Source organism: Mustela nigripes, chromosome 5 (genome assembly GCF_022355385.1).
Source record: "Mustela nigripes isolate SB6536 chromosome 5, MUSNIG.SB6536, whole genome shotgun sequence".
Taxonomy (NCBI): Eukaryota; Metazoa; Chordata; class Mammalia; order Carnivora; family Mustelidae; genus Mustela; species Mustela nigripes.
In genome coordinates, this window is record NC_081561.1 from 94,567,887 (window position 1) to 94,587,417 (window position 19,531).

The following is a 19,531-nucleotide window of genomic DNA, read 5'->3' on the forward strand; positions in this document are numbered from 1 at the left end:
CTTCTCTCCCTATCTCTGAAGTAGAGATCGAATGTACTCTGCCTAAATCCCTTGCTAAAAAATAAGTCCCTGAGTATCTTTAATTTTTAAAATAAACATATTTGAGATAAGCTGCAGCCATTGATTCATTTATTCACATATTCACAACAAATATATACCTGTGTCTAATGTATACCAGGTACTGTGTTAGGCTCTAACTGTAATGAAGTGCATATGAAAACTCCCTGCCTTTAAGTACTTCATATTCTATGGGAAACAGTCAAGATACTGGTAGGAAACCAAAGCTACACAGTTGCTTGTTTGCCCTGATTCCTTAATTATAATTAATGTTTACTTTTTACCTCTGGAAAAAATATTATTACTGCTTTGATGAAATCATGCCCAATTTTTTCTTTTATTATCTCTTTTGTCTTCCTCCCTCCTTCCCTCCCTCTTTCCCTTCCTTCCTTCCTTCCTATAAATTCTACCAGCATTGTGCAGGAAAATAGCAACTGGTCATATGTGGTTACTGAGCATGTGAAATGTGGCTAACCCATATTGAGAGGTATGGTAAGTGTAAAATACACACTTCATTTCAAAAATTTCCTATTAAGAATGAAAAATATCTCATTGATCATTTTTTCACATTCATTACACACTGAAACCATAATATATAATATATAGTGAGTTGGACAAAATGTGCCATTCAAATTAAATTCACCTTTTTTTTTTTTTACTCATTTTAATGAATCTATTTAAAAATTCTTAATTTTATATGTGGCTTAAATCATACCCTAGTGCATGTGAATTGCACTAAATGTACCCAGTTTCTTACTCTGGGAAGAAAACAGAGAAGCCTATCACTTCCTAAATTGTATTCGTTGAAAACATAATGATATATACTTTAGTTTTAGTAGTCAGTTATGAGGTTCAGCCCATGTGAACATACAAACACCATTCAGGAAAACAAAATCAAAAAGAAAACTAAAAACATTAGTGCATAAGCACTGATAGTTTTTGTGTATATTGTAATCATTATAAAATACAGCAGCATCTAGTAACTTACCCCTAGTTTTTATCTTTGGAGTGGAAAAGAGATTCCTCTCCACCTTGGTAACTTGTTTCATATTATTGAAAGTAAGTACTTTATTTACAAAAAAGTTTATATAAGTAATATATAAACAGATCCATCTTTGTGGGTTTTGTAATTTGCACTTTGTAATAGGATCAATAGATATTTAATCTATTAATTTGTAAGAGTCTACATACATCTGGACATGAGCTTATAGCAGAGAAGGCTCTCTTATTATATACCCAATGATCCTAAAGACTATAAAAAGGAAATATTATTTCTATTTTCTCCTTAAGAGTTTAATGAATCTAATTCCCTTCTCATTTGCTGTGATTCTGTGTGTTCGCAGTCCCTAGGTGAAATGTATGAAGCTCAATGAAACGTTACTAGAATTTTTCAAAAGCCTGATTATGCATTAAAAAAGATTTTTCAAAAGCCTGATTATGCATTAAAAAAGATTTTGGCAAGATAATTACTAGAATAATATCTTTTATTTAATGTTTAATTTTCTTACAAGGGACAGTCAAAATTTTAAATTTAAGTTTAGTTTAAAAAATTTTAAATGATTTATATTATGTTTTTCTCAATAATCCACCTTATAGTTGGCTATTGAAAATTTGATTAAAATATTACTTTCAGTTGCATAAACATTGAACAGAAAAGCAACACCTTATTCACTTTTACCATTCTTTCATCCATTGAATAAATTTTTACTGAGCAGCTACTATGTGCAAGACACTGTGTTAAGCGCCTGGATATCATGGTACACAACTTATTTTCCTTACCTTCACAGAACTTAGAAAGAGGAGAATTCGACATTTCACAAATAATTTGACAAATAAAAACACCCCTATACACCAGGAAGAAAACAATGAAAGGGAAGTATAGGTTTTATAAGAAAGCTTAGGGAGCTGTATGTTCCTTCCTTGTTTCCTTTTGGATTTTAAAACATGTGAATGTATTACCTATTCAAAAATCAGTAATTAAAAAATAAAAACTAGGAGCACCTGGGTGGTTTAGTCCATTGAGCATCCCGCTCTTGGTTTCAGCTCAGCATGATCTCAGGGGCATGAAATCTAGCCCTTCCTCAGGGTCTGTGCTCAGGAGGGAGTCTGCTTGAGATTCTCTCTCTCTCTCTGCCCCTCTCTGCATGCACACACTCTCAATAAAACAAATAAAAAAAAATCTTTTCTTTATACATACATACATACATACATACCAAATCCGGGGTGCCGGGCAGTTAAACTCTGAAGGAAACACAAGAAAATAAAAGTGGTTATCGGCATGGTGGGGGATGGGGAACTGGGAGGCTTAAGACAGAATAAGAGGAAAATTTTTCACTATATTTCATTGACTTTTCTTTTCATTTTCAACTATGTTAATGTACATATTCAACAGTTTAAATAAAATATATTTTAAAAAATCTAAAATAATTTTTTTAAAGAAAGCTTAGGAGGATTAATTTAGTGGAGAGAAGTTAAGGAAGATAGTGATGGGTTTTGGAAGGAAGACAAGGCAGGTAGCACTGAGACCATCAGAGGAACGTTTGAGGTGGAGGAAACTGTACATGCAAATACCTCAAGCAAAAGAGCTGCATGCATCTGAGGAACTGAAAGACAGCTGAGTGCAGGAGCCTCCTGTGCCCGGAGGATGATGGAAGGTGAGGTTGGTGAGATTGGCAGAGGTCAGGTCACACCTTGCCTCATGTGTCCTTTGTTGAGACAATAGGCATCCTCTAAGTGGGGTCTGATGATCACAGAGCAGCAATGTTAATTTCATGATTTTGATGGTTAGACTTTGTGTGAAAGAATATTCTTATTTGTAGAAAAACACTGTAAAGTATTCAGGGTTGATGAGGCATCATATGAACAATTTGCACTCAAATAGTTCAGAGAAGAAAAAAGTTCTTTGTATGATACTTGCAACTTTTCAGTAAGCTTGACATTTTTTCCAGTAAAGAAAAAAGAAACAAGATTGGATAGTGAAAGTTCCTTTCTCCTAATTCTCTAATAGTTTTCCATTCCATTTTTTTTTTTAAAGCAAAACAGAATATCTGAATGGAATAATTTGGACGTATTCAAGGAAATACAATTTGTGGGACCATTTATCTTTCTTATTAGATATTTTTCCAATATAACCAGAAGTAAGGTATTGGGAACCAGTCATTTTCAGTTTAGCCCTGGAAGGGCTGCAGCTGGACTGCACTGTGTGGACAGGTGGTTTGGGATGGAGAAAAAGTAAAACAAGTTCTCTCTGAGTGAGTTACTGGTACAGCACCTTTCTTTGGTCTGAAAATTTCAGTATCCCCTTTCCTCTAGACCAAGCTCTAGAGCGATACAGGCATTACCAGGCCTGCTCTGATATTTGAGGAAAAAATAGGGGCCCAGATACCAAATGTTGAAATACTTTGAAATTATAAATTAATTGTTAAATTAAATATATTTTTTCCTTATCTTGATAGTATACCTTCATAACCATCTAGAGGGCGAATTTAAAATTTATTTTAAAAAATTAAAAATGCCGACTTCTTTTTTTTTTCCCAATATAATTTTTTTTATTACAGCTATCAATTTATTTGAAGTGGTGGGGGGGTGGGAGGTTGGGGTACCAGGTGGTAGGTATTATAGAAGGCACGGATTGCATGGAGCACTGGGTGTGGTGAAAAAATAATGAATACTGTTTTTCTGAAAATAAATAAATTGATAGAAAAATGCCAACTTCTTTGACTTTGTTCTGAAATATGTAGTTCAGGAGAGAGTGGTTCACTTGCCTTCACTTCCCACATCAGGCTCCCATCCACCTGCAAAGGCCATCCCTCATGTACGGTCACCTTCACAAAGAGCTGCTCCCTCTGCCCCTACCCCTTGGGTCTAAGAATCAGGTGCAGGTATTCCTTCAGTGCCTCAGTGATTCTCTTGAACTTTCCATCATGTGATTTTTTTTTATATTGTTTCAGAACTTCCACTGAACATACATTCACATCCAATAATTGCTAGACGTTGGGTCCACTAACCATTTATAATAAGTTCTTATTCCTTTTTACATGATATGAATAATAACAGATGTATCTATTATCTTCAGCTTGTTTTTTTGTTCTATAGTAAGTCTGAGAAATCTACCCGATTTTATCTAGGACTTTGTTTTCAGAAATCATAGCCATCATTGTGTATGTGAGACTGAATATAGAGACAATGGTCAGACCATACACAAAAATGGAACTCAAACACACAATCTGCAGCAACTGGCTCAGGAACATCCAGCCCAGAAAGCCAGCCTGCCATCTATAAGTCAGACCATTATCTCCAACAATTGGTCCAGGAAGACAAATAGTATTCCCTATAACACTGAAACAAAAGTGTTCAGGACTTGACTAAGAACTGTCAGCTTCCCTAACTTTTGTCCTCCTTCCATCTTAGGACCAGCCAGAGAAAGCCAAATGTGTATACTCCTAACCTATCACATAGGATGCTCCACTTCTAGTTAGTCTTCCGACAGCTTCCCATGCCAACAGCCCCCAATCAGGGCACACCTGAAGTCTTCCCTAAGTCAGTACAAAGCTTTCCAGCACCTGGGCCTGTCTTTGAGTCTCTGGCAAACACAGGTAATAATGGCTGACTCCTTTGCGATAACAGGCTTGGGGTAAATAACTTTTGCTTGTTCTCATTCATTAGTCTTTATTTCCACATGTAGTAGGCAATGATAGTTTTCATGCTTAACTTCATTGATTGCAATGAAGCAACTGGCAAGTTTAACTTCAATATCTGTTTGACTAATGTGTATTTATAATTTAAATTTAAATATTAAATTAGTTACTTAATTTAATAAATAATTTCTATCATCATTAAAATTTCAGTTGGACCTGTTTCTTTTATAGAACTAGCTGTGGCTCTAATAAAAATGGAATGTAGACTGATTAAGGAAAATAGTCACAAGGCTTTATTCATTTCCTGAGTTAGAAGCAAAAGCAAATGTTTCATTAGTAATTTATGCAGTAAATGGTAGATTTTTTTGAGTTTTGCATATAAGGATGAGTCATCACCAAAGGGTGTTTTATATGGTGAAAACAATGCTCATATCTGTAAAGTCTTTTTACATAATTTAGTTAGCAAAAGGATGTTCAATCTGAGAATGTAATTGATTTTATTACTGCAAAAGCATTTGGAAAGAGGAGGGGAAAGGTGTAATACTTAGAGCAATAGGATTCCTAATCAACAGAGGTTGAGAAGTGACATACATAAGTTCCCAGTTATCTTCAATCCTTACAGGAGGCTGTTTTTGAGGTCTGTGATGTGAAGATACTTTAAAATTCAAACCATGAATCAGAAGTCATTTTGAAGACAGATAAAGTAGCTGGTAAATTCTAATTCTAGTGTTTTCTGTTTTCTGCAGATAGCGGGAGAGTCATTTCCAAGCTGTAGCTATCTGTCCCTCTCCCCTCCACTGAATACACATTTTCCTCCTCCCTTCTAGATCGCTCCTAAATTTATTTCTCCCACCTCTTTCTTCTCCCATTATGCCAGTAATTCCTTGAGGTATAGATGTGGGCTATCTAGAGCAGAATCATCAAAAGGTGCCCGCCAAAATGCAGATTCCTGGGCCCCGTCCAGACCTTCTGAATCAGAATCTCAGGGAGGGGAGCCAGAAGAATGTGAATCTTCACAAGCTCTCTAAATGATTCTGGTACATACCTGAAGTTGAGAATTACTGTTTAAACCATTTATCTACCTCAAAATCTCACCAAATCTCTTGGATTCAGAGAAGATCTAATATGCTAAAGACAAGATAATCTATATTTTTAACCTTTGCTTCTCATTTGAAATATAAATGGTTTCTCTAACTTCTGATAAGAACTACTGATTATCAGGGGTGCCTGGGTGGCTCAGTCAGTTAGGCATTAGCCTTTGGCTCAAGTCATGATCTCAGCAGCCTGGGATCAAGCCCTGCATCAGGCTCCCTGCTCAGTAGGGAGTCTGCTTGTCCCACTGCCCCTCTTCCCTACTTGTGCTCACACTTTCTCTCTCCCTCAAATAAACAAAATCTTTAAAAATTAAAAAAAAAAAAGAATTATGTATCAGATAACTTACTGTCAATCCACAGCTCAGGAAGAATGAAAGCAAACTTGTATATGTGCCCCCAAAGAAGATCCTCCCCTTCCTTCTGTCAGTGCTCCATCACCCTCCTAGTTACTGACTGTTTAAAAATGTAAAATTAAGAGTCATCTTTGGCCTTTGCAAATCCAATTGGTCACTAATCATAAGCCACTAATCATGTGGCTTTTTCCCTCATGAAGCATCTAAGTACGGCCAAATCGATTTTCAAGGCAGTAGTTGTTACCTGAATACTTACTATGTGCTAGGAAATAGTGATATGAGGACAGTCAGACCTGATTCTTGCTTTGAGACACTTACAGTCTATCATGACAGTCCAGTAACTAAATCATCCTCTATGTTAAGTACTACGGTGTAAACATGGCAAAGAAGCTGACAGGACACAGATAAGGAACCATTGAATAATTCCCACATGGACTATGAAAGGTACAGAGAGGAGGCAACGTGTAAGCTGGTGTTTACTGAAGGATAAGTAGCTCCCCAGGCAGAGAGGAAAGGACATTCAAGAGGGAAAACCTGGGCCCCTGGATGGCTCAGTCAGTTAAGCATTTGCCTTGAGCTCAAGTCATGATCCCAGGGTCCTGGGATAGAGCCCTGTACCAGAGGCCCTGCTAAGTGAGGAGTCGGCTTCTCCCTCTGCCTGCCGTTCCCTTGCCTATGCTGACTCTACCTTTCTCACTCTCTTACTCAAACAAATAAATAAAATCTTAAAAAAAAAAAAAAAAAAGGAGCAAAAACACCAGGATGTGAAAGTGAGTTGGACGCAATAGTTCTTTGCCTGATGTATGCTGGGAAGTGACTGTGGTAAAGCCAGAATGGTGGGTTTTGCCCAAGTTATCCAATGTCCTATGTGACATGCCAAACAGCTTGGACTTCTTCTGTGAGCACTGAGAGTCACCAAAGTGTTGTTTTCTTTTTAATTATTATATTTATTAAAATATATGTATCGGATTTTAAGATTCAAATATTACAAGGCTTAAAATAAAATCAGTACATTCTCTGTCCCATCCCCTACCTCCCTAGGCCCCGCTCCTCTCAGGCATCTACTTTTCATACTTAAAGCTGTTACTTTTACTATTTACCTCCTATTTCAAAATAATATAGGACATTGAAGAAATTTCATTGTGAAATCAACAAATATCAGTGTCACTGAGTCTTTCCTCTCAGCTGCTCTCTTCGGCAAAGAGGAATTTTCTGGTCTCCTGCCTAAGGGCACAAGGTCAGGTAAGGAGGCTTCACTACAATCACCCTGTGTTCTTCTTACTTGACTTTTCCCTGGACAGTAGTCTTTGATGTCTAACACATCCAGGAGACTTTCTTTGATCTACAAACAGATGAAGAAACAGAATAGACTGAAGTGGGGGTAAAAGTTGGTAGATATTGAGGTCTTTGAAAGCAGAGGTCAGCAATCTACAGTCCATGGGTCAAATCCAGTCTCTCACCCATTTTTGTATTACATACGAACTACAAATAGTTTCTATTTTTTAAGTGGCAAAAAAAAAAAAAAAAATCCAGAAGTGAATACTATTTTGTGATGCATGAAAATTATATGAAATTCTGATTTTAGAGTTTATAAATATAGTTTTATTGAAATCCCACCACGATCAGCTTTTAGATCTTGTCCCAGCTCCTTTCATGCAGGAGTAGCCAGGTAATTGTGTAGTTTTGACAAAACCCATATGGCTTGCAAAGCCTAAAATGTTTGCTATCTCTCTGCTATTACTCTCTGCAGAAAAAGTTTACTGACCCTTGTTCTAAAGCAATTAGCTGGGGCAATGCAAAGAATATCAGGTAAGAGGATTAAGCCCAGGTAGTCAGGCCAAGGGAAACAGAGAGATCCCTATTAGAGAAAGTGGGAGGAAAGAAAGTAAACATGTTTTCTGCCTGTAGAACTTCCTTCAGTTCTGGGTAATGGAGGCCTTAGAGCATTAAGCTTCAGCAAGTTAATTGTCAATGCTTCTCCAAGGAGTTTCCCATTTCTGCTTCCTATCTCACTCTCCTAAATCATTATCTGTACCACTTGGCAATATATTTTTAACTATCTGCATAGGTGCACGTGCATGATCTGTTCCTCAAATAAATTCTAAGCTCCTATGGCTTTAAAAAGAGGTGGGGGATGCTTTATAGTCCGTTGTATTCTTGTTTTTCCAAATCTAGAACAATGTGTCACGATCCCAAGTGCTTGTGAATGTTGAAGATGATGACAATCTGCTGGGTATTATCTTCACTTTTTCCCCTCCAGACAAAGGAAATAAATCCCTACAAAATGTATTTCCACATTCAACTAATTTTAACAAGATACACTTTGATGCACTTTAAGTTATTAGATGCATAGCACAATCTGAGAATTTGGAGTTCTGGTAAAACACGTGTTCTTTGTTTGAACCCATTGGTTCAAAAAGAGACTTGCAGAGCTCTCTCAATTTCCTTCTTCTCGAGACTTGACCTTCTCCCGCACGCACACTTGCATACACACATCCACTGTCCTATCCTGATATATTCAGAATCAAAGGATAAACTTCTGGACAGTGAAATAAAGGTGGAGAAGAGATGTCAGATAAGCATGTGCTGAGTCATAGAGCAGAAAGAAACAAAATCCAAAAATACTTCTAGCCAATGTGGTTTGTATCTCTGAATTTCACCCAGAGTTCTGGGGAAAGGGTGAACGGCAGGTTTCATTTAATTCAGTGAGACACCCATTCACAGGGTTAACCTTTTCCCTTTTGTGTCCTGGTTGATACAAACTGATTTCTTTAGGACATTAATGGGCTTCTGACTGGTAGTCTCAATTGTAACCTGTTGCAGGAGTTCAGTGAACAAGTGGACAAGAGGCTGTTAACTGTGGTTTTAATGTTAGGGGGGAAAAAACGAAGCGAGCCTAAAAATAATTGCTCAGAAGCTCTGTCTGAACAGAAACTCCAGAACCTTGAGAGATCTAAACAGATTCATAGATTACACACCTTTTAATCTCCAATGGAAAGAACTAAAGATATTCTCAATATCTATATATCATCTATATATTGTATCTATATACTATATATTGTGTGTGTGTGTGTGTGTGTGTGTGTGTGTGTGTATAGTATGAAGGAACCCTGGTGTATTTGACTTTAAAATATTTCTCTAATGTAACCAAGTAAGGGTAAAGTTGGAAGAAAGGGAAAAGAAGTATGGCACATGGGCTGAAGAATTTGCCAGACAGAATGCAACAGAATGCCAAAGGCTCTGAGACAGACTCTAAGGAATGAGAGGAGGAGGGGAAGAACAAACGGGCAATTTTTCACAAAGAATAATAATGAGTACTTTCAAGTCTCATCATCCCTTCCCCTGCAGTGCCAGCAGAAGGATGATGCAGAGATGCCAAGTGACTAGGCAGACACTTCTCCTAGCCACGAACAGTGTGGAGAACTACAGATATCTAGGATGCTTGCTACTTTGCTGGCAACTGTGGAACTCAAACGTGAGCCAGTATTCCTTCGGTAATAGCCGTAACCCCGTTCAAACCATAAAATAGGACGAGCACATGGAGCATCTTCCGTCCTTGTAATAACTTTGACTCTGCCTCATTGTTCCAAGCTTGTAAATTACAATAAGGAAGCAGAGGAGGAGGCATGTACTAGGCACTCAGGACATACCTCCTGGATGAACCAACAGCGAGGTGTCTGGAGGTTTGAGCTGCACAAATCCTGACAGTGCAGATAAAACAAAGCACAGAGGAGTTTGTATATATCATGGATAAAGGCAATCATTTTACGGTGAAAAGTAGACTTGGTTATAGAATCCTGTGCGGGAGAGTTCTTGGTGAACACATCTTCTATTCCAGAGAAGATCAAAATGTTAGCCAAATAAGCAGAAGAAAGTTTCCAAGGCAATATCATAAACCCTCCCTCTCTGAGAATTAAGTCATCAATCCTCCAGTGACTACACACCATGGTATAAAAATACTTCTTTTTGTCATTTTATTATGTAAATAGGATCCAGAATTTGGAAAATACAGTGTTCTACATGAACATTGGGGAACTTGCTTGAGGACACGTAGATAATTAAGGAAGGACCAGAATTGTATGTCCAGAGGTGTTAACCTGATTTTTAGTTCTTTAGCTCTGAATGAAGCTCTGCCTTCATCCTAATCTTGTAGATATGCACCAGAAATAAATGCCCCCTCTCCTAAAAAGCCACCCTTCTGAAATTCCCTTTTACCAGTTTCAATAATTGCTTTGTTTCCATTAGTGTTTGGAAACAATATTTTTTGTTCAAATGTCACAAAATCACAAGTGTACAGAAGCCAGGCACCTAAAATACACAAAGGAAGTAGAAAGTATGAGGTGTGGCAAATGGTAAGTGACCCTTAGCCCTAGTATAGAGGATGCAGATGCCGAGGACTGTGGGAAATTTGAGACACAAACCCAATGCAGTCTCCAATTTTCTGAGAAAGAGTAGAAATTCAGATTGGTATATAAGGCATTTAAATTTCATTGTGTTTATTTTGGTAACTAATTAAAATGGGAAACACTGGCCAGGCCAAGCCACAGACAAAACCAAGCATGTCTGTGGGCTGTATCTAGCCAGAGGGACAGCTCACTTCCTTTATATGTTGCCAGATAGAGCTGCTGGGGGCATGTTACTCTGTTTGGTTTGGCTTCTAACATATCAGCACTCAGGCACATTAAAGAAAGTCCAAGAACATTTTTAATAATGCCAACATAGATGTTGCTGAACAGCCTCCCAGGATGGCTTACTTGGTAGGACAGTTAATTTAAGGCTGAGAGTTATGTTGTGTCCTAGCTAAGAACATAGGCTCTGGAACCAAGTCACCTGGGTTTGAATTCCAGCTCTTTCAGTTACCAGCTCTGTAACCTTGGGCAAGGGATGTGACTTCTTCCTTGCTTGATTTCAAGACTGTGAAATGAAGATAACAACAGTTAGATGAATATAACATGAATATTACATATATTATATATATACGCATATGCATGTATATACACACATATATATATACACAAACACTTAATATCTAAATTAGTGCGATCTAATTATTTGTTATTATTATTATTCACAAATCATAACATTGGTTAAAACAACAAACTTTACACGTCTCTCTCACATTTGACAGCTACCGATCCCATGAGGGGTCTCAGGAAGCTTTCTTCTTCATTCAGAACAGGTGGGGAGATCAGGTTTCCCAGGATAAACTCCCACTACTTTGGCCTGAATACTGATGCCCTCACTTCTTGGAAATGGCATAATTGCATATTTCAATGAGATGAATACACATAGCAAAGTTTTTGAAATACTAAAAATACTAGCAGTTAATAGTATGTCAATCTATCTTTTCATTTTTTGCTTTTTTGGAGATCATCCATTTGAAAGTCAGGGACATTCTGTTCCAGAGTTGGAAGGCAGAAAAAATCAAAGGACTTTTATTTTCCTCTTTTATGGGTTAGTGAAGCATGAAACTTATTGGCAGATGCTTGGGCTGGATATAAGTTGCCATGCTATTTCATTCAAGTTTATTTTCACATTAAATGATTCTGGAGGTTTTTATATTTTAAAAAAGGTACCCCATTTTTTTGAATGCCTAGAAATAGAGAAAACAGATGGTCACATGACATCTTATCTATTTTACTGAAATAACCATATGTTTGTGAGTAGTCAGCGATGACACAAAATTCATTTTCTATGCCACGAGCATATTTTCTCACCAATGAAAATTGAGATACACTCTGCCCTTTAAAGATTCCGTAACTTTTCTTTTTCACTTCCAGTATCCTGACAAATAAATAAAAGGCCCACCATGCTTTCATTCTACCAAGTCCTTCCTACTTAAAGCAGGAGAAAACAATTGTGAACTCTCAAGAATAATGCAGGTGGAATTTATTAAGACTGAAAAGAATGTCTACTTCTACTCTGATCTCATCAAGGGCTGTTTGTGCCTTTGTGCTCCTGTGAAAACCAACCCAACAGCTAAGAAAAGCCAAAGTGCAGAAGCTCAGAATCACAAAAGATGGGAAGGCATAGTAGAGAGAGTGTCATCTACACACTACTACCAGCATCCATTTAACAACCAAGGGTCAAAGCTCAAAGAGAGACTACACAGAATATGCAATTGGGTACACAGGGGCCAGAAGCCAAACCTAAAATTGTCAATGAATTAAAATATCTTTGTATTCTGAACTCTGTGTCTATTAGCTTCTAGAAGTATTAAAATTAGAGATGTGTTACACACTATTAACTGTTTTTCCTCTCGCAACTATTTCAAAATTCTCAGTTTTTCTCAAAAATGATGGAAGGATTACCTGCCTCAAAATCGTCTGAGGTCTATGCAAATCACAGATTCCCAAACTCACCCTACTGGGTAGAAGGGGATTTAGAATTTGGGTACGGACAGTTTTAATACACAACTCAAAGTATTGTTATAAACAATAAAGTTTGAAAACCACTCACGTCTAGAATCTGGTATGTGCATTAAAACAAGTGGAATTATTGGGAGTAGGGAAAAACTTTCCTACTTTGTTTATTTAAAAAGTGGATATCCTTTAAAATCTCAAACTTGCAGGATTAATTTGCTCTAAAGAATCTTGGGTTATAAATTCCATATGCACTTTCACATGTGTGCAATCAGTGATTTTTCATAGTGTCCCTTTCTCATCTGACTTTGTATTCTCGGGACCGACCCTAGAATGAGTCTTACTCAATGTCAGTAAAACCACTTTGCTTATATTAGGTGTGATGAGTTATATTTTGCTGCCGAAGTATAGCTAGCATTTATCCTTGTGTTTCTGAACAAAGACTGTACGTACAGGGTTAGGGCATTTCAAACCCAAAGAATGACATAGAAAATAATGTTTTTGTATCATACCATTTCCCCCTTTAATTTATTCTTTAACCGAAAAAGAAAAATAACAATTAAAATTAGACATGAATCTAGCTTAGCGTTTAAATTGTATAACAGATTTAGAAACACGACAACTTTTAAAATGCATTAAACCAGGAAATGGCATTTCAAATATAGAAGATCCACAGATAAGCTTCTAGAATTCTATCTTAAGTTTGGTTCTCTTCCTAGTCCTGCAGCCACTATCTCCCCTCAGCATGGTTCAGTACAAACCTGGCACTCTATGTACTATGTGGGTGAATTGAGGCTTTTTCAAGATTCTATTTTAAGACAAAAAAAAAACCTGTTTTAATTTAAAACAGTGATGATGGTAAATCCCCAAAGATTCATGTCCAATTTTTCATTACAAAGGAACTATTTCTCCTTGTTTTCTGATAATATCACATCATTGTATTATTATTATTATTATTATTATGGTACAGTAACTTTGCTTAGAATATTTTTATAGTAAGCCTAGTTCATTTTTATTATTACCACATTAAATTGGAGTTGTGCTCTCAATGGAAGCTACTTTTAGTCAACCAAATGTTTTGTACTCTTCTACTCCTAGTACTTACACCTTAAAGGAAATTATGAACGTCCGCAGAATAATAGTCAAAGTTAATTTAACAATATTCTAGAAAGGTGAAGAAAGTTAAAATTATCCTTCTGATCTGTTTTCACCAGTCCATTTAAGATAATGGATATCTAGGATTTCGTGTTCACTATACACTAAGGTTTCATTACTTTTTATATGCACTTCTTGTCGATTGTGTAGATCCATACGGTCATGTATTTCATTCTCCATCGTATTAGGACACAAGTTAGGTTTCAATAATAGCTTTAGGCAAATATTTGTGAAAGACTTTAAATAAATTAGGTAGGCCTGGTTAAATGTTTCTGAAATTTGTACTAGGTAGGTTCTACAATGATTCATCAAAACATTGGTTAAAAAGCTTGTATCTAAAATTTTGTTGAGAAATGACAGAGAAATGCTATCTGATTGGCTGATATTTGATGGAAATTAATGACCAACAATAACCTATGAGATAAGCGCAAGGAACCAGATCCTTTCATACGTGGACTATGAGATAAGTGCAAGGAACCAGATCCTTTCATACCTGGACTGTTCTAGGAATGCACAGAAAACCTGCTGTGAAACACTACACCTGGGACCACAGTTTTACACCTGGTCAGCTTCACACTTCTTATCAGTAATCTCTTTCTCCAAAGTCCATGCTGAGCTAAAGATCAGAGCTAACATTTACTTCTACATTTCACGTAGTTTGGGTCCTTATTTGGTGCTAGGAAGCGTGCTAACTTCTTTACAATTCTGTTTGCTTGTATAATTATTAAATCCCATTTTACAGTTGAGAAAACTTAAAGCCTGTGCTTTCAATAACTTTCAATAGCTTTCAATAACTTAAGCATATAATTGGAAGCATCTTTCTTTTTTATTTTGTAAATATTTTTTATTTGTTGTCCTTTTACATTTAGTTACAATTCTTTTTCTTTTGTTAAAAATATTTTCTAGGTGCATATGCGTAGATTTATGTTACCGTATTGTAGACAAATAATTTCATAGGTTTCAAAGGTAGATATTTGTATCTTTCTGGGAATGGGAAGCATCCTTTCTCATGTAGACAAAACTAGTGGCTACCAGTGGCTACTCTGGACTGAGAAATATTTCCAGTCAATCATTGCCAATATTCTACCATAGAATATTAATAAGGCCTTCTTGTATATAAACCCTTAACATTTTCAAAGTGAACATTTGATTATTACAACTCCAAGGTAAGCAGGAAAGAGACTATGATCCTTGCCTTAGAGACAAGATAATTGAAGGGAGGGGAACTCCAGTCAACTGATTTATCCAAGATTATGTAATTAAATAATGGCAGAGCTTCATCTTAGAACCTTGGCCTTCTGATGACTCACTCAGTGTTTCTCTAGTAGAATGTCTCTCAAATAACACTTAACCTTCTGGTCATTCGAGTCTTTATAGCTCACAACTTTTACGAATGTGTTCATTTTTCCAGAAATAAACAACTCTATATGGGATAGAAAATTAAATTGAAAGAAAAAAAATATGGAGATTCAAAGCAAAGATATAATAAGTTCCAAACCATGTCATAAACAACCAGAAAAATAGTCCCTGGAAAACTGGGCTTGAGTCCTCAAAAAATTTGTAAGACCTACCTTCAGGAGACAAATTCTTTAATTTATAATTTGCTTAACAATAGCGTTTGAAACACAGAACATCTTCGCAACTACTTTCTTTTGTTATTCTATGCTAGCTGTGAAAAAAAATTTATTTGTGTATGACAACTAGTTTCTGGACATTCCCATTCAGGACTGAAGAAGTGTAAGAAAAATCTTAGTCTCAGTCAAAAATTACATCAATTTCAGCTATTTCACATATTTCAAGATGAATATGTGTTAAAGACAGACCACCATCAGAATTTCTATGGAGTTATTTTATTATTCAGTGCCAGTTGAGTTTTTATTATATATTCTAAATTCCTACAGTTAAACTAGTCAAAGCATTATGGGAACATGATTCTTTTTTCCATCATTTATGGAGATTTTCTGTAAATGTAATTTACTGAAATTTTTGAATGAGTGAATCCAAGCTCTAATTCACAAGACAGCTGCTCTCTTGCTCAGTTGGATTAAATTGTCTCCTTTCCATTTCTCTCCAATCATCAATTCTATTCTCTTCTCTGGAGACCCACTTTCTCTGCATATTCATTATCCCTATTTTTCCAAATTCTGTCTTTGCTTTTGTATCTGAAGGGTCTTCTTTTTTTTTTCCTTTTTAAGGTAAGGCACGGACTGTGGACCTAAGTTTTTCTGCTTTGCAAGACTATCATCCATATTAACCAGCCATAGTTTTGTCTCTTAATTTAAATTTTCAGTATATAAAGCAAACTGACTCAGCCCAATTTGGAGGCATTTCAATCGGATATGATAAATAAGGTGAAGACTTATACATAAACAATGCAATTAAAGCCTAACAAGTCGAGATGGAAAGCCCACCAAGAAAGGAGAGTGGGCCAGGAAAACACCCTAGTTTATTATTAAACTATTATCCTAGTCGGTCTAGTTGGGTGTTATAGATACACATAGACTATGTACTTAGACTAGACAAGAAAGCTTCATGGAAAGTTTCTAGAGGAGGTGATATGTGAGCTGAGATTTGAAGGATAAATGAATAAGAGTTAGGGAGAGACAATGAGGTATTTAAAAGAATGGAATCAACATGTACAAAGATAAGAGGTATAAAAGAGTCTGGCCTCTTGAGGGAACTGTAGGTTTTTCAAGGTGAATGAGGCACAGGGTTTGAAGGAGAGAACAACGACAAATCTGGAGAATTTGGTAGGGACAAAATTATGGGATATTAGTCAGGATCACTGAGGAATGTGCTTTTATCGTAGAAGCAATTATAATCCTTTAAGGAATTTTAAGAAGAGTTTTGATATGAAAATGCTAATGATAGTATTAGCAATATATTTTTGAGTACCACACTCTCAGGAACCACAGACAGTACTTGGCATGCATTATCTCAACTAATCCTCACAAAATTTTAGTGAAGTAGCCACTGTTAGTATCTCTATTTTTCAGCTGAGATCACTGAGCTTGTAAGTAATAGAAACTTACATAGTAAGTAAGTAAAGTAAACAAAACAAAGCCAGGGATGACTTTGAAGGAGCAAGATTAGAAACAAAAACCGGTTCATAGATGGTTGCATTAATTCTGAGAAACACTGGGACTTTATCTGAAACAAAGAGGAAGGATTAGATGCGTGAACAGTGAAGGAATCAGAATCAGGAAGTTGTGGTTCAGGTTGGATATGGGCAAAAAGGGAAGTAAGTGGCCAATAACAACTCCCAATGTTCTGTATTGGTCATCTGGGAAGGAAATAATTCCTGAAAGAAGAAGCAAAGTTGAAGAGAAATGGGTTGGATTCGAGGCATCTGTGAGATATAAAAGTAGAAAAATCTAGTAAGCAGTTCAATAAACGAGTAGGGTACTCAAAAGAGACACAAAAAATGCAATTGCATTTCTTACTTATATAAAATTCCAGAACAGGTATTTCAGGTTGGTGGATGGCTCTCCCTCAGAAAAAAAAGAGTGGAAGTCTGAGGCCAGACTTTTCCTTTTAGGCAAGCCAGGAGGAAGTTGCATGTATCACTTCTAATGCTAGAACTACTATGTGTCCATACCCACTGCGGTGGGGCTAGGAAGTGCAATCCCTAGCTTAACTGACATAAAACGGTTAAAATTCTATTATCATGAAAGAAGAAACGGTATGGGATAGTCATTGGAGAGTTTAGAGCCATGGAAGTGGTTTAGATTACCTAGGAAGAATGTTTAAAGTGAGAAGTAAAGAAGGCCAAGAATGCAACTCACATATTTATAGACCTTTTCAGCCTACATAAGAGCCATCAGGGAGATTTCCTTGTTGTTGTTTTTGTTTGTGTGTGTGTGTGTGTGTGGGTGTGTGTGTGTATTTTGAGTTACACTTCTAATCTTGCCCTCCCTTCACCCATTGCTTTTTTTTCAAGCATTTGATAATCTGATTTATGATTGTCTACTTTGTAACATAAAATACTGTGGTAGGAAATGACCCCCTTTCCAGGGTTCCCCCACCACCAACAGCACACTCTACTCCCAACCTTCAGCTTTATCTGTGGAGATCAGCCGCAGCACATAGAAGGCATATTATAAAACTTTTTATGACAGACAACTTGTAGGGACAATTAGTATAAATAAACCAGGGTTAAAAGAGTTTGAAGGGAATGTATGATGGTCTACTACTAACAAGATAAATTTTTACAGGAATATACACAGTAATGTTTCAAAAACACTAAATTTATGAGAAAAGAGTTGGCTTTGCTCAACAATAGTTAATAAGAATACCTCAACTTTTATTTGACCACAAAATCAAAGTTCAGAAACACAGTCATACAACTGTGATGTAACACCATCTTAAGTTTTATTAGTAGGCTTGGCACACACAACAAAAAATACTGGTACACAAAACATTTTATACTGAACTCTTAGGAGTGCTGTATTAGCATTTACAACTTATGGTCACCCATGAGTTCCTTCTCTCCCTTTTTCCCCACATCCAGTTTATGTCAAATCCTATCAATTCTACCTTTTAAATATTTTGTGACCCTTGAGGTATTGAGTTGGAATTACAGATATCATTATGAACTCATTATAGTTGTAAGATGTATATTATATGTAAATATATTATATCGTACATATATAACTTTACAGAAAGAGTTATTACACATATGTACCTCTGTGTGTGTGTGTGTGTGTACGTTTCTTAGGTCTGTTAAATAGGTAAGCCTAGAAGGAAAAACACCGAAAGAGTAATCAGTACATGTAACACCAAGATCTTTATTTTTAAATACTATTTTTCACTGAAAAGATCAGGGATCTTTAGAGAAATAGTTGAGTCCAGAGTTGGGACAGGGAAACTATAAAATGAGGCTGGAATGTTTTGTTGTGCCAGAAAGTAAGAAAGTGCTAAAATAGGAACATCTCAAAAAGGACAGGATCCAGCTTAATGAATATTAAAATTAATGGATGAAATTTTGTTGAACAAAAAAATATACCTGATTTCAGAGCAATCACCAGAAATTACTTATTAATTAAGAAGAGGAAAAACTGTCTTGGGGATCACTTCATAATGTTTAAAAAATACTGAATTACTTCAATATGTACCTGAAGCTAAATTGATATTGTATGTCAATTATACTTCAATAAAAAAAAGAACCCCACAAAAATTTAAAAATAAAATATTCTCCCTAATATGATGAACAAAGGTTTATATGTAGAAGACAGGTCATTTAAATCTCAGCAACTTTTTTTTTAAGATTTTATTTATTTATTTGATAGATCACAAGTGGGCAGAGAGCGGGGAGGAAGCAGGGTTCCTGCTGAGCAGCGAGCCTGATGCGGGGCTCAATTCCAGAACCCTGGGATCATGACCTGAGCTGAAGACACAGGTTCTAATCCACTGAGCCACCCAGGCACCCCCTAAATCTTAGCAACTTTTGTCTTAACCCAAGAGAAGTATCAAAATATATGCGTATATGTAATATTGTATACATACATGCATGTATTTATCATGTATATTTCATTGTACATATTACTGTCAGAAAATATTTATATGGCCAATATACTTAACACTATGCTATATATATACATATATATATTTACTGTGAAAATATTAACAGAACAAAAATAATCTTTTACTTGTTTTCAGGGGTTATATTTGAAATATAATCTAATTTGTTATATGCCTATCTCAGAGGGAAATTGAATGTAATTTTAGAAAGGTTAAAACAAAAGAAAAATGAAAATACTTAAAAATTTTAAAAGAAAATCAGTACCTTATAGGAGATTAACCTAACAAACACAAATTTGTTTAAGTTATCAAGGTCAATGTTGGTAATAATGAGGCAAATCGACATTATGTGC

At 36.1% G+C, this 19,531-nt stretch overlaps 1 long non-coding RNA gene across 3 annotated transcripts in view; it reads right to left on the reverse strand.

Moving 5' to 3' along the window:
* Positions 1–2,283: 2,283 nt before the first annotated feature.
* Positions 2,284–19,531, reverse strand: part of LOC132018224 (uncharacterized) — a 39,691-nt gene continuing 22,443 nt past the window's right edge. For 2 of the 3 annotated variants that reach the window (XR_009404478.1, XR_009404476.1), the window contains one exon: positions 10,828–11,055. This is a non-coding gene — a long non-coding RNA (uncharacterized LOC132018224). Of the gene's footprint in view, positions 2,299–10,827; positions 11,056–19,531 lie in introns of those variants that run through there. The other variant, XR_009404477.1, reaches the window with a different exon arrangement.